Source organism: Pinus tabuliformis, chromosome 6 (assembly GCF_031772625.1).
Source record: "Pinus tabuliformis cultivar Carrire ecotype Pingquan chromosome 6, CPIR1, whole genome shotgun sequence".
Taxonomy (NCBI): Eukaryota; Viridiplantae; Streptophyta; class Pinopsida; order Pinales; family Pinaceae; genus Pinus; species Pinus tabuliformis.
Window position 1 is genome coordinate 169737153 of NC_142292.1, and position 14563 is coordinate 169751715.

Here is a 14563-nt window from a genome sequence, read left to right on the forward strand (position 1 = left end):
AAAGTGAATGGTGATATGGCTCTTACTGCACCATGTGATCAAATGGGGGGGGGGGGGGTGGGTTGGTGTTGGAGAACTTTGGCTTTGTTTTTATGATTGAATGAAAACTATAATGCAATGCAATTTTCTACTTTTGAAATTAAATATGCAAATACAATTTTATTTTATTTTTTGAAAAAATTAAAAAGAAATGAATCAACTAGGGAAGAAAACAATGCATACTTTGAAACTTCCTTGACAACGGTGCCAAAAAGTGATGAGCCTCAGTATTACAACAAGAATTCTGCAACTCCCAAGGCTACCGACTTTAATTATCAACCCGGGGTTCATACAAACTTAAGAGGTGTCGGCACTATATGTGTGGCATACAATGTGTCCTTCCTTTGCTGTCATGATGTAATGGAGTGCATGTACTGAAGTCAAATCCTAAACTAATTGCAGAAAATGAAATGTTCGAAATGGAACCTTAACCTATTGCAAGAAAGAAAGTACAAGGAAAGAGACGGAAATTCAATGCTAAATCACACCATTTCCTAATTAACTGCCAAGAAACTATGCTTTGCAATAATGCTAAATTATCATGAACCAAATGCTACTATATAAGCATGGAAGTAAGAAGCATCAAACATCACTAATGTGCAAGTAAAGGGACTGAAATAAATCTGTTTTTATCTTTTCATGCAAAATCAAGTATGCAAACTAATTTCCTTTGGTGATGTGGCAAGTGAATTTAAGGATGTTGAAGGTTGGATGGAAGGGTTAGGAGATGGTTGGATGGTGTGGGAGACCCTTGGGAGGCTTTTGGTGACTTCCTAGAGGTTTTCCATCAATTCAGCCTCAAAACAGGCCATTTCAGGAAAAGCTACAGGATGTACGAGAAACCTACAGGAGGAAACTACAGGAAACCTACAGGATATAGCCAAGAGAAAATGTGAGGTGTTGGAGGTGATGGGAGGCTTAGGAAAGGTATGTGATGGGTGGAATAGAGTCGAAAAAATCCTAGGATCACTCAGAACTCAAAACCAAAGTTGAGAAATGGATAGATTCGCTCAAAAAGCTTGGAGAGTTTCCTTGTGAAATGATGAAATTGGTGAGGGTTTAATGACCAAGAAAATCAAATCCAAATTGGATGGAACCAATTTTGTTATTAACTAGGATGTCTTAGGTCCATTTTCCAATTTGAATCACTCAAAATACCTATGTTAACCCATGCAAAAAAAATAAATAAAAAACATTACTAGTCGAAAATCTAGAAATTTGAGAACTCAATGATTATTATGAACTTCCAAATCTTTTCCAAGGATGAAGTAATGTTTTTGATCCTACAAAAGAACTTACATCAACCATTTAACTCAATCCGACAACAAGAAATTATTAATCCTAAATGCAGAAATAAAAATAAATAAAAACAAGAGATGCATGTGAATAAGAAATGAAAAGAGGGAAAGAAAATGACACAAAAGGGCTCTGAGGTTCTTGGGATGGTCAATCCCAAGGAAAAACAGAGACCTGTGGAGGAGAACAAGATTTAGAAGCTGAACATGACACCAATATTCATTATTTTCGTCAGTAGATTTACATCCCTGTAAGAAAATACAATGGAGCTGCAAGAGTACAAGTTCTATCCACAATAAAACTAATGAAAATCTCTCCCTAGAGGAAAATTCGACTTGGTACCTATAAAAAATGATTAGGAATCATTCCCCATGAATGGAGGAAGCTTTCCCCACCAAAATCCCTTGATTAGTGGATCTAGTCCCCAATACTAGAAATTTGCATTAAATGGCAGGGAACACATTCCTATATTTTCTCAATAATTCCCTAGAGGAAAATTCAACTTGGTACTTATACAAAATGATTAAGAATCATTACCCATGAATGGAGGAAGCTTTCCCCACTGAAATGCCTTGATTGGTGGATCTGTTCCCTTGATTAGTGGAACACATTCCTAGATTTTCTCAATCATTGGAGCTCCACAATTTGTGCCATAATTCCATAATATCTTGTTGAATTTACTATTTATTATTGAACCTCCAGTAGTAGGGAACAAGTCCCTAAATTATCTCCTCCTCCAACTCTTCATAAATTGCCCAATATTCTCATAATATTCCACAAAAACAAATAATATTAGGCACACATATTCAATTATTCATAAACCTTCCTAATGAATATATTAAAGTTAAAAATAAATTATCTAATGCAAAAAGAGAGGTTTAATGTGTTGAAGGATGGACATAGGCCTTAGTTTATGTTTTAAATTAGAGGCATGGGCCTTAATTTATGTCTAATTTAGAGGCCCATCAAGGTTGTTGGGGACTTCTTGCTACTCCATTCGATTCATACTTTGTTGATCATTTCAAGCAAGGAAAATGTTGCTTATCAGCATAATCTTGATTGGCTAGAACTAGAGGAGGTTTTACAATTTGGTCCATTGCTATCACAATGAAGAAATTAAATCATAAAAGAGTTTTTCAGTTTTTCAATAAAAAGACTTGTAGTTTTCAAAGGTGAGCATTGGCACTTTAAGAAAGGGGGGATCCAAAATAACTTGTTTGTCCAGAATGGGAAAGGTTACATGGTAAGATTTGGTGAATAGTGGGGGCTCCCTTGAAAAAACCAGATACATCTAATACCCTCCCCCGCCCCTGCCTTCCACTTTAGTATACAACCTATGCAAAGAGTGATTTTATTAAGGTAATGGTTTTAGTTTCAATCGTGCAAAATAAGAGTGAATACTCACTAAATTGTATGAATTGTGCTTAATAACTCCTCTCGAACTTGAACCAAAGATTTTAGGCTCTCAATCAATGGCCATATGTCATAGTAGTTGATTCTATTCAAAATATTGAGGGAAGGATGTGATCAATGCATTATGCTCAATTAATTGTGAGACTATGATGTTTGGGAAGGAGCTTCAATAAATAATTTCAAATCTTGAGCATATGAATAAACTATCTATCTAGGCATTGATCCATAGGGTAAATCACCATTATTATTATTCTATTGTCATTAATTACTAGAAAAAAAACTAGAAGAAAAGGTATTTCTATTGTTAAGCTCAATGGGATTTTCTGAGGAGGTCATTACTATTGCAACAATTTTATCAATTTAGTCCATTTGGGTTTCTAGGAAGGGAATTGAAAAGGAAGTGGGTGCACTGAAAGACATAACAATAATGAACAGTTGTTACCAGAACATCGCTATTGGAAAGGCCGTAATTAAGTAGCCAACAAAAGAAAAACATCATCCATGCTCTTTCAAGATGTCTTTCCAAGCCACACAACTAGATAGTTATGTAAAAACCATCATTTTTATTATTTGAATTTTGAGATAATTAATCACACGTTTTAGGAGGAATCGATCGATTACAACAAATCAAAGGGCCACTTTCTAGATTTATCTTTTCTCAACGATTATTCAAGTCCAAATGCTTAGGAGTGCTGGAAAAGTAAGGAATTGATTTGATTTGCAAGATATGGGAATGGAGCTTGCGGCTCTACATAAATCTACATCAAACCTGTTATACTATACATTGGAAATGGAGGGGATTGGTTAATGGTAATTTTTTATTCCACAAAGGTGGTCTTGGTTGCAAGGCGCTCACAGGATGGAGAGACTGTAAGGCTGGGAACATCTAAAGCCATTGAATCTAGGAGTCCAACACGGCGTTTAGATGCTATTTACAAATTGTTGGTTTGATATTCAGAAGATGGAGACAGTATGATGCTGTTGTATATGGTTTGTCTTGGCACAAAAACAACATAGGTTAGAATATAAGCGTAAATATGGGTGCGGGTCTCATTGCCTGTTAAAATTTCTCTCTTCCACTCACTTGCCTTTCCTTACTAGTTTGATATCCTTTATATATTAGAATGCAACATTTTCTATTACCCCTCCTCTCCATCCCTCACTCTGAAATAACCCACATTATTATCCTCACTTGCATTACCGCTTATAGACTTTTCTGTATCATCAGACTACATTTTTTCACCCCCAGATGCTGGCCTCATGCTCATCTGGAGTGACTTTTCCCACCTTTTTTTCTCACAATCCCTTCAAAAAGAAATTGATTTCCTCAACACTACCAGCTATGACACCCTATTTCACCACTGGATAAACTTGTTCATTGTCTCGCGTCCATGCAACTCCATGGGATTCAAACTCTACAATAGGTGGTGGACATGCCTCGGGTGTTGTTGTTGTTGTCGCTGCAATGGCATAAATATGACCCAATCCTACTGATTATTCACTCCTCTCCCCAACCACTGTCAAACTATATTTTCTGCCATTATTCCTGCAACAAATTTTGGCTCCCTTGACTATCCTGGAAACCGGCCTGATTCAAATTTTCCAGCTCCAATACCTATCACTCTGCATCGACACGTATTGGAACTCTCTCATAATCTCTGGCTGATAGATGTAATTTAACCGGCTTAGACCTCGAATCACTCTTTTTTACCATATCCATTACTATATTCCTCCTCTCTTACTTCCATAAACCTTCCTATTTTAGACTTCATATTTGACGGTGTCCAGATTAGGATTACCCTCATGTGCTCCTTTCCTGAGGCCTTGGGATGTGTAAAATCTATCAGTGGGAATTCCCAGACATTCTCAATACTAACTCGATTACATTCCACCTACCATCTGACATCTATTTTATAAGAGACTACATTATCTAGGTTGTATTTGTTCTTTCTATGTACCCCATCATTAATGGATTAGGTGGACTCTAACACTTCCATTCAAGCTGCCCTCATCCATGCCACAATGACGACCGAACAAGCATATGGTGGTGGGACCACTATCTCAGCCACGGGGCCATTGACTCACCCATCATCCACTCCACCACATGGCCTTCATGCACCTTCATCACTGTATGCTCTCCCACACTTGGTGAATGGACGACGTGCCCGCCACCCTGCTCGGGCCATAAAAATAACTGAACCTTCTCGTAATCTGGCCTTTGGTTTTGATGAACTAGTTGATAGAGTAATTAGCCTTCAAAATCGTGCACTGGTAGGGAAATGGCACTTCACTGAGATGGAGGACTCAGACATGAGGGTTTGGCTTCACTCTAAATGGCATATTCTTCTGGACTACATGCCAATGGTGGTTAGGTTGCTAAATGGATGGTACAGTTTCCACTTCTTATGCCAGGAAGACCTTGAGAAGATTAAGTCCATTCCATGGGTTAAAGGCCGCAGTTTTCTTGCATTATACTCCTGGTATATTGGTTTTAACCCACTAAGAGATACTCCACAGAAAAACCTTATCTAGGTTAAGCTACCAAGGCTCCCCATAGAATTTTGGTCGCCCAAGGTTTTACAGGACATTGGGGATGCCATTGGAAAATTTGTATATGCAGATCCCCACTGCTTGGGGCGCCTGAAAAATGTGTGGCCTAGAGCCTTATTGAAAAACATTACTAGGGAGGCTTTCCAGACCGTATTACTATCTATTGGAATGACTCAAATCTAGTTCAGCGTCTTGACTACTGGGGTGTCACCTTCCGATGCCTAAATTGCCACCAAACTGGTCACCTACTGGAACACTGCCCTCGATGATGAAGTGCTCGAACTTCAAATGCACACAAGCCACGGCAAAGAAAATGGCATCGGGATATATTTCGGAGTGTTGACAGTTCATCACATGGTAGTTCAAGACTCCACCTCACATAATTATTCCTCTGCACTCCCCGCCCAACTTTCCCTCTCACTATTCTATGGAACACCCACTGCAATCTACTCATGTTCACATATCCTCCACCACACCATCGGATGACTTGGAACCCCCCATTTCCACCTCTCCCATCATGCAGTCTAACCCTTATCAAGACTTCCCATCCCCACCACCAAGCAATCCACCTTAACCTACTCTAAATGACCCCCTATCAACTACTCACATCTGCTACGTCCGGGAAAAATCCCCTCCATGTGCTGCCCCCCTATTCTGACCTCTAATCTGCCTATACAATCCACCCCTTCTACCCCAACCTATCTAATAGAATCTCCAATAAACTTGGTGGACAACGACCTTGATTTTCTACATCAGAAAAAAACCTTGGACCTTTGGTCCCTCACAATACACAAACCACCGGGTCCTCCATCACCTCGCATTAGCCCCACATCAGCTAGAAACATTACTGTCAGGAAGAAAAAGCCACGTGACAGCCGACACTTTCGTGGCCATCCATGTAAACCCCCTGCACCTTGCCCTATGGATACACACTCCCTCATAGACATCCCCATTGTTGATTCTACATCTCGGGCCCTTGGAGCATGACCACTTGTTCAAAGGCACAGATGACTTTTGTCCTCTCATTAAACATGTGGGGTCTTGGAGTTGCCCCCAAATTTTTGGCTCTAAAAGAATTATTCTCCATAAATGGCCCTTTCATTATACTCTTATAAGAAACTATGCATCTTGCTCTCCATTCAATTGGATATTTTCACAAAATGCTTCCAACATGGCACATGGAAATCATTGATGTTAATGGACACTCAGGAGGACTAATTTCCATCTGGGATCCTAATCGAGTCAAAATATGTGCATTTTCATGTTTTGTTTGCATTCTACTTGTTGGGAGTATACGTTGCCTATTGGGTCATATTCACATCCTAAATATATATTCTTATTATCTTAACAGAGAGAATTTTTAGCAAAGTTTGGTTGAGTTGGAACTGTTAAACCTTACCTCCCTCATTCTAGCAAGGGACTTAAACTGTACTGTTGGTGCACATGAAAATTGGGGTCACTCATGTCGTGGGGATTCTATGGTGGATTCATTAAAGGCCATTATCATGGACCACAACTTGGTTGACATCTACCCTTCAAATATCGCTCCCACTTGGGATAACGGTAGGATGGGGGGCTCCTACATTGCAAAGCGGCTTGACAGGTTTCTCTTGCATGATATGCTCATTGACAGACTTGGGATGGTCACATCTGACATTATCAGTTGTCATATTTCTGATCATCGCCCTATCATACTACACTGGCGGCATCGAGACTTCAGAAGCGGGCTACCATTCAAATTTAATAGGATCTAGTTGGAAGATCCATCCTACACTAAGGTGGTCAAAAAAATATGGCACACTAAGACTATTAGCTCCTCATCTCATATGCGGTTGTTTATGGACAAACTAAGAACCCTATGACTGGCTACTAGGGAGCGGGAGATTAATACGAAGAGACAACTTAGAATAGAACTTATAGATATTGAACAAGAGTTAGAAACTATCCGCCCACAACTGACTCAGCATACACTTCAACAGGACACCAGATCTTGCATTCAGTTTCTTGAGAAAAGAAGATCTAAAATCTTGCTTATAAGAGAAACGACTTGGAAGATAAAGAGCCGAGCCATATGGATCAAGGAGGGTGATCGCAATACTAAGTATTTTCATCGCTATGCAAACAGTCATCGTAAAAAAAACTCTATCTCGGAGATATATGACGTGGATGGTACCAAGTGTCAATCTCAAGAAGAAATTAGTTGGGTTGCCTTGACATTTTTCAAATCGGCCTACGGCCACATACCCTTGGACTAACTGGAAGATTTACTTTGGGGGATAAAGCATTATCCAAATATGTTCGATGAGGAAGCAAATAGAGGTCTTTTTAAACTTATTACTGCAGAGGAAATACATGAGGTCCTACATTCTTTCCATGGCGACAAAAGTCCTGGACCAGATGGTTGGACCGTTGAATTATTTACACATTTTTTTGATCTATTTTAGTCAGACCTGGTTAACCTCATAGAAGAATCCCAAATTCTGGGTACTTTCACCCCAATCTAAACTCCAATTATCGCCCTCATCCCGAAAAAGCCCATCACCCACTCTTTCTCCAACTTCTGCTCCATTTCTCTCTGTAATTCAGTCTATAAAATCATCTCTAAGTCCATTTCTAACCACCTGAAGCCCATCCTATCGAAATTCATCTCCCCACAACAATTTGGGTTCCTTAAACATTTCCAAATACATGATGTTGTTGCTATGGCTCGGGAATGTTTACATTGCATCCATTCGAAGAAAATTGAAGCTGCTATTATGAAGGTTGACCTAAAAAAAACATTTGACTGTCTAGACTGGGGGTAACTGAGATTAGTCCTCCATAAGATAGGTATACAACCTCCTGCCATTGATTGGATCATGGCTTGTGTCACAACTGTTCAATTTTCTGTAATTATCAATGGATATCCGACATCTTATTTCAAGGTGGGCAGGGGCCTTTGGCAAGGATGTTTGTTATCACCCCTCCTATTCATACTTGCTTTGGATAGTTTAAGCTTACATATATCTAATGTTGTTGCCACTGGACATTTCTCTCCTCTTAAGATTGAGAGGAATATTCAGATATCTCACAACATTTTTGTGGATGATGTATTGATAATGGGGCTTCTAAACAGGTTTGCATGGTACCATTTATTTCAAATATTTTATAGATTTGGAAATGCTATTGGTCTCAAAATGAATCAAAACAAATCAGTCATTATGCATGCACTAGAGATTTCCGAGACTATTGAGTATATTGCTAATCTATTTTGTATTACTTATAAATGTATTTCTGCTGGTTTAAAATATCTCGGTTATCATTTAAAACCCTATAAGTATAGGATCATGGACTGGCAATGGCTAGTTGACAAATATTTCTTGAAAATCTTCGGTTGGGTGCACAAATGTATATCTATGGGTGGGTGATTCCCACTTGTTCAAGTTTTGATAGCACAATTGAGCGTCTACTGGGCACATTCATGCCAATTTCCTACAACCATCATTAAGAAACTTAATGGAATTACTACAAATTTCATCTCGTCCGACATGCGATAAAAGAAAAAATATCACCTCTTGATGCTGCACTACATCACTCTTCCAAAGAAGATGGGGGGATGAGGCATCCTGGACCTGTGGTGATTTTGGCATGCCCTCCTCCTAAAATCCGTATGGTGTGGGATCTTTGGCATAGGAATTTGGAGTCAAGTCATTAACCAAAAATACTTGAAAAACATTAATTTCAAATTTTGGTGGCATCTGGGTCACATTGGACAAACATCTAGCTCTACCATATGGCGTAGTTTCACCAAGATTGGGAAAACATTTCTCGACATGCTTGCTTGGAAACATGGCTCTGGGCATCATATCATTATTGGCCGCGATCAAATTTGGGGTCTGATGGACATGGACCCTTTACCTGATTCCATCAATCAAAGCTTAAATCACAAAGGGATCTTATTTTTGCACCAAATCATTATTTCCTGGGAAAATGATTGCCCAGTTTGGAAAAAATCAACTGAATTGAATCTAATGGGTACTGTCGCAACTGATTGGGAGAACTCTGGATTCAAATGAGATTGGAAGGCATATACCATGAAGCGGTATGTGACACGATTACCTGGGCCGGTAAAATGACTGAAGATAATATTGAGGTCGCAGATACTTACTACAGACTCTGTTGTTTGCAAACAAACCATCTGGGGGATGGCTATTTTTCTAAATTTTGGAGCTCGCACCTCCCCATAAAAATCTCCATTTTTCATTGGCATATATAAAAGAACAAAAACTTGACCTGGGAAAATATTCAAAAGAGGAATTGGGTTGGCCCTGGATTCTGTGTTCTATGTGGGAGTGTTGCAGAAGACAATCTACACCTTTTTATAACATGTTCAGAGGTCTCCATACTTTGGCAACACTTGGAAAACAAAATTGTTTTCTTGGTACCACACTTTGGAGATATGGAAAACTAGTTGATATGGTGGAGAAACCAAAATGGCCTGCGATGCCTCATCCCTGCTATTGTCATATGGGCGATATGGAAGTGGTGAAACAACATAATTTTCAATAGCCACAGAGAATTGGGGACTGAGGTGCTAATGAAAATGCTAAATAAGATCAAGGCAGTCTTACAGAACGCTTCAAATCATAAGCCTTCTCGAACACATACAATTATGGAGATTGAATATTCGGTGGGCTATTTCAATGGAGCTACACATGACCAAAAATGTGGATGCAGTTTCACCTTATACATCCATCCAGAGTTGTCATACCATGTACACTGGGGGGCAGGACTTGGAACTAACACAAAGGTAGAGGTTATGGCACTATGGGGGCTTCTGTGGTTCACCAAATTTCTGGACATACAAAACATTCATGTATTTGGTGACTCTAAGGTTGTTACTAACTATGTGGGAGCATATGCCACTATCCACAAATCCTCACTACAGTGATGGCTAGAACAGATTATGTTGATATGGCGCTCCCTTAATCAACACTCCATTTAGCACATATGCAGGAATCTAAATTCGGAGGCGGACAGATTATCAAAGCTTGGAGTGCGGGAGATGCTAAACGGGTTTCAAGTGAATATTAAAATGCAGGAAAACTAGTATTATGTTGGGGTGTATCCAATTCCCAGATAACATGTTTGTTTTGAATACATGTTGCACTTATTAACTTTTTTTGGATCACTGTAGAATGATACAGGTCTGTATCAAATGGGCCATATGAAGAAAATCATTTGAACTATAAGTATTTTTTGAAACGACCACATGAAGAAAATCATCTGAACTATTAGTATTTTTTGAAATGTTGATAGATTGATCTAATTATATTAACTCTATGAAGCTATTGTTTTTGAAGATATGTAATGTCAATATCTCTATGAACGAATATAATTCTTTTTTCATCTGAAAAAAAAAATGATAATGTTCAGTCATCTTAAATCAATCCTAGAAATTGTCTTCGATAAGAGAGGAAAAAGTGGTGATCTATGGAACTCTAAATTTTAGAATTCCATAGAGGCATTAGTTGATAAATGGTGTGATCTAGTTGAAAGGTGGCTTTGATGAAACATCACATATCTTTTTAGAAGTAATAATGTGCAAAAGTTGTAATTGTAGACAGTTTTAGCCCTTAAATAATTAAAACAAGAACCCTTTGAATGTAGTTGCAAATGTTATGTTTTCTTCTAGAGATATGTTAAACAAGATAATACTGGAAGAAGAAGACACCCGAGATTTTTGACTACTTTGGATGGAGTACCTAGGATGCATTTTACACGGATGTTTCTACCAAAGGGGGCCCTAAGAAAGGCTAGAAAATAAATCGAGACTTCAATGGAAGATAAGGTTTCAGTGGAAAAGAAAGAGGAAAAACATTTGGTTATTGAAAACTATTGAAATTCTTCATATGTAGTAAAGCCTGAGACTGTTCCCAAAACTCTAAAAAGGCATCAGTAGCCCAAGAAAAGATTGCAAAAGAATAGTTGAAGTAGATATTGGTTGCGAGAGAGAACTTGTTGACACAAAGAAGCTTGGTATCAAGAATAAAGAGGGCCCCTTGAGAAGCTTAAATACCTTTTAGATGGTGGTTTGGAGTTGAAGAGATTATTACTAAAACCACAGTTTTATTCCAATGTTTGCAATTATTCAGTTTCATATGATGATGACAATACATAAGATAATGAAGCTTATGCAGGAATGGAAGGCTTATTTCATCACTGCACCATGAAAAGTTTTCAAAATGAAAAATCATTGTTGGAGAGTGTCGGGGTTGTAATATTTTCATTACTTGTTTTCATGGGTGTGTGGAAGGTGTATAGATGGGATGATCATCATTGGTCATGTTATTTGATTTGTGATGTTTCTCTACCAACAAATTACTTGTAAGAGACATTTCTTCACAAAAAATTATCAACATGTATGATAAAATAACAACTAGTCAAAATAGTTGGCAGAGCACTTAGCAGTCAAAGATTTATTTCCAAATTTATTGGAAGTAAATTTGTGATGTTTATTTAGCAACGAATTACTTGTAAGAGACATTTCTTCGCAAAAATTTATCAACATGTATGATAAAAGAACAAGTAGTCAAAATAGTTGGCAGAGCACTTGGCAGTCAAAGATTTATTTCCAAATTTATTGGAAGTAAACATATTTTGTGGAAATAGCCTCAACAACTTTAGATTTTAAAGGAATAGCATCAACATCAGTGAACCAATTCCATATTTAAAGGCAGAAGGCTTTCTATTGTATCCATATTTCCTATAACAAATTAAATATTGTTTTATTTTTGTTTATTATTAGTATTTTATTCCTAAAAGCTTGTAATAGCTTAAGTATTATAATTATCTATATATTATTTCATTTTGATTGTAAAAGGGTTCGCTTTTGAGCTCAAAAAGACTTTATTTTTGTAAGTCCCGAATTCTTCACAGTTTAATAAAGGCGTCTGGTTTTAATTTTTGATAGAACTTGTTCCATATGTAGGTGCTTCTAGTTGTCCATTATATTTCCCTCATATATTTTGAAATTGTGTCAATTGTAAGGGAGGGATATCTTGAGAATCAACCTCCTTGACATCCCCTGCAAGGTTATGTTCAACATTGGGCAGATCAAGTAAAAATATTATTGAACTTAGATCTCCTATGCATCATTATATTATTGCTAATGCACAATTGTCTCCTTAGCATCATTAGATTATTGTTATTAAAAAATTAAAATTTATATTTTTTTAAGTTGCTAGGATCTGATCTATGCCTTCTAATATTATCAGTTGTCATAAGTATTTAGTCTGAGTATAAGCATCAACTGATAGTCTCTTAAGTCTTCTACCCAGGTCTTAACGCTGTCATTCTTCTGTCATGGTTAGATGCTAGCACTTTGATTAGGTCTTTGAAAGTGAGATTTTTAGCTGTTAAGTAGGGATTTGTGACTCATTAGCAACCACCCATCCAAAAACCCCTAAATCTATCCATTGTGCTTCATAGGCTTCTATTTAGTGACGGTGAACAATAAAAACCCTCATAACATTGAGGAAGCCCCCTCTGGTTCTAGGGACAACTTGGGCCTAAAGTGGGTGAATTGATTTCTTGTCGTGGTTTTTCAACCAGAGATTGCCTTCAAGAAATAGATCCAACATTTGGCACCATTATCGAGGAGTGCAGTAACAAAGAGATATTTTCTGGGAGAACGATAAAAACTATCTCTATTCTTTGATGGTGAACAAATATTAGGCATTGGATATTGGTTGCATTTCTTTCACCTTGAGGCCCCACTTTGCTTATTTAGTGATTCCATTGGTTGTTGGTTCCACTCGTTCGAGATGGCCGATGCATTTGTTATTGTGTTAACTCAAGGATCAATAATAATTGCATTTAGTAGTATATTTTTATTCATCTCAGCAATAATAAAAAAAATTGAATTTCAGCAGTGGATGAAGTCTTCATAGTTCTTCAATGTTTTATCTTTCAGCAGTACAATTCTTGGAGTTGTAAGTATAAGTTGCTCATGGAATTTTCGCTTGATCATGTAAATTCTTTTCATATATTCAACTATAAACAAAGTGGTTTATCAGATAATCCACTTCTCACCTTGTTACTTTGGAAATATGATTATACTTGACAGTGCAGAATTTTATTTGAGAAAAGTAGGGGTGTGAGATTAAATAAGTTTGAATTGTGAATAGTTTGTGTGCAGTAGTTGAATTGGTTTTTTATTTTCTTTAGTGTTTAAAGCAGTTTTGGTGTGTAGTGTGTGAATTTTTTTTCAGTTTGAGCAGAGAAGGTTAAGATTATAGGTTGCAGATTACATGATTATTTAAACCATGAAACCCATATTAAAGAATGTGTGGAAGAAAATCAATCAAAATATGGTTTCCACCTTTCAAAATCCCGTAGTAGCATTTTTAAAAAAATTCAAATTGCCAATTTTTTCCCAATTATTTTACTATCGCAAGTTGCAAGTTTATTGGTAAAGGAAAAATTCATTAAAAAAATTGGAATGCCTCCATAGCCCACTGGATAAAGCATTGATGCTGATTTATTTTCATTTTCAAATAGATCAGTTGATTTTTAGTCTACTTCAGTAGCTTGGGTTTGCAGTATGTGGTTTCAGATGACAGGTTACAATTTATAGGTAGGTGTTTATAGTTTCTAAAGCACATTGATTTGATTTGAATTAGTTTTGATGATGTGACTCCATGCCCAAAACTTTCAAGGCACCCAGTCTACAGTTCTCTTACATCACACAAGGGGAAGTAGTCCCTAGTTAGAGCCTATATTGTAACATCTTCTTGGAAAATTTTCATGCAAAAAAATTTCAACTTTGTCAACTAATGTCTATGGCCAAGCAAATGAGGTCATACTAAAAATATAGCCCTAGCTTATTTAGAGAAATATATGCAAATTGATCAACCTTGAATTAGTGAGGTAGGGTTGTCCCCTACTTGTTTTAGAGTATTGCATAGATTGCTCAATGTGTATCATGATGGGTGTATATCAAAGGAATTTCACATATAGTGTTATCATTCCAATTTTTTGGGTCATTCTCGCTGCCTTCTGCTAATCATCCAACTCCTGTATGCAATAAGTACCAATGATTTATCCTTCTTATTCGCATTTTAAACCTTTGCAAATTGATGAATTCTTCCCATTGACTGAGTTCCTATTCATTATGTCCAATTCACTTTTTCTTTGGTTTTAGGATTAAGTAATATTTTTATTTTAAATAAATTTAATTTGATAAAAATAGTTGTATATATTTGTAAATTTTATTATTTAAAAT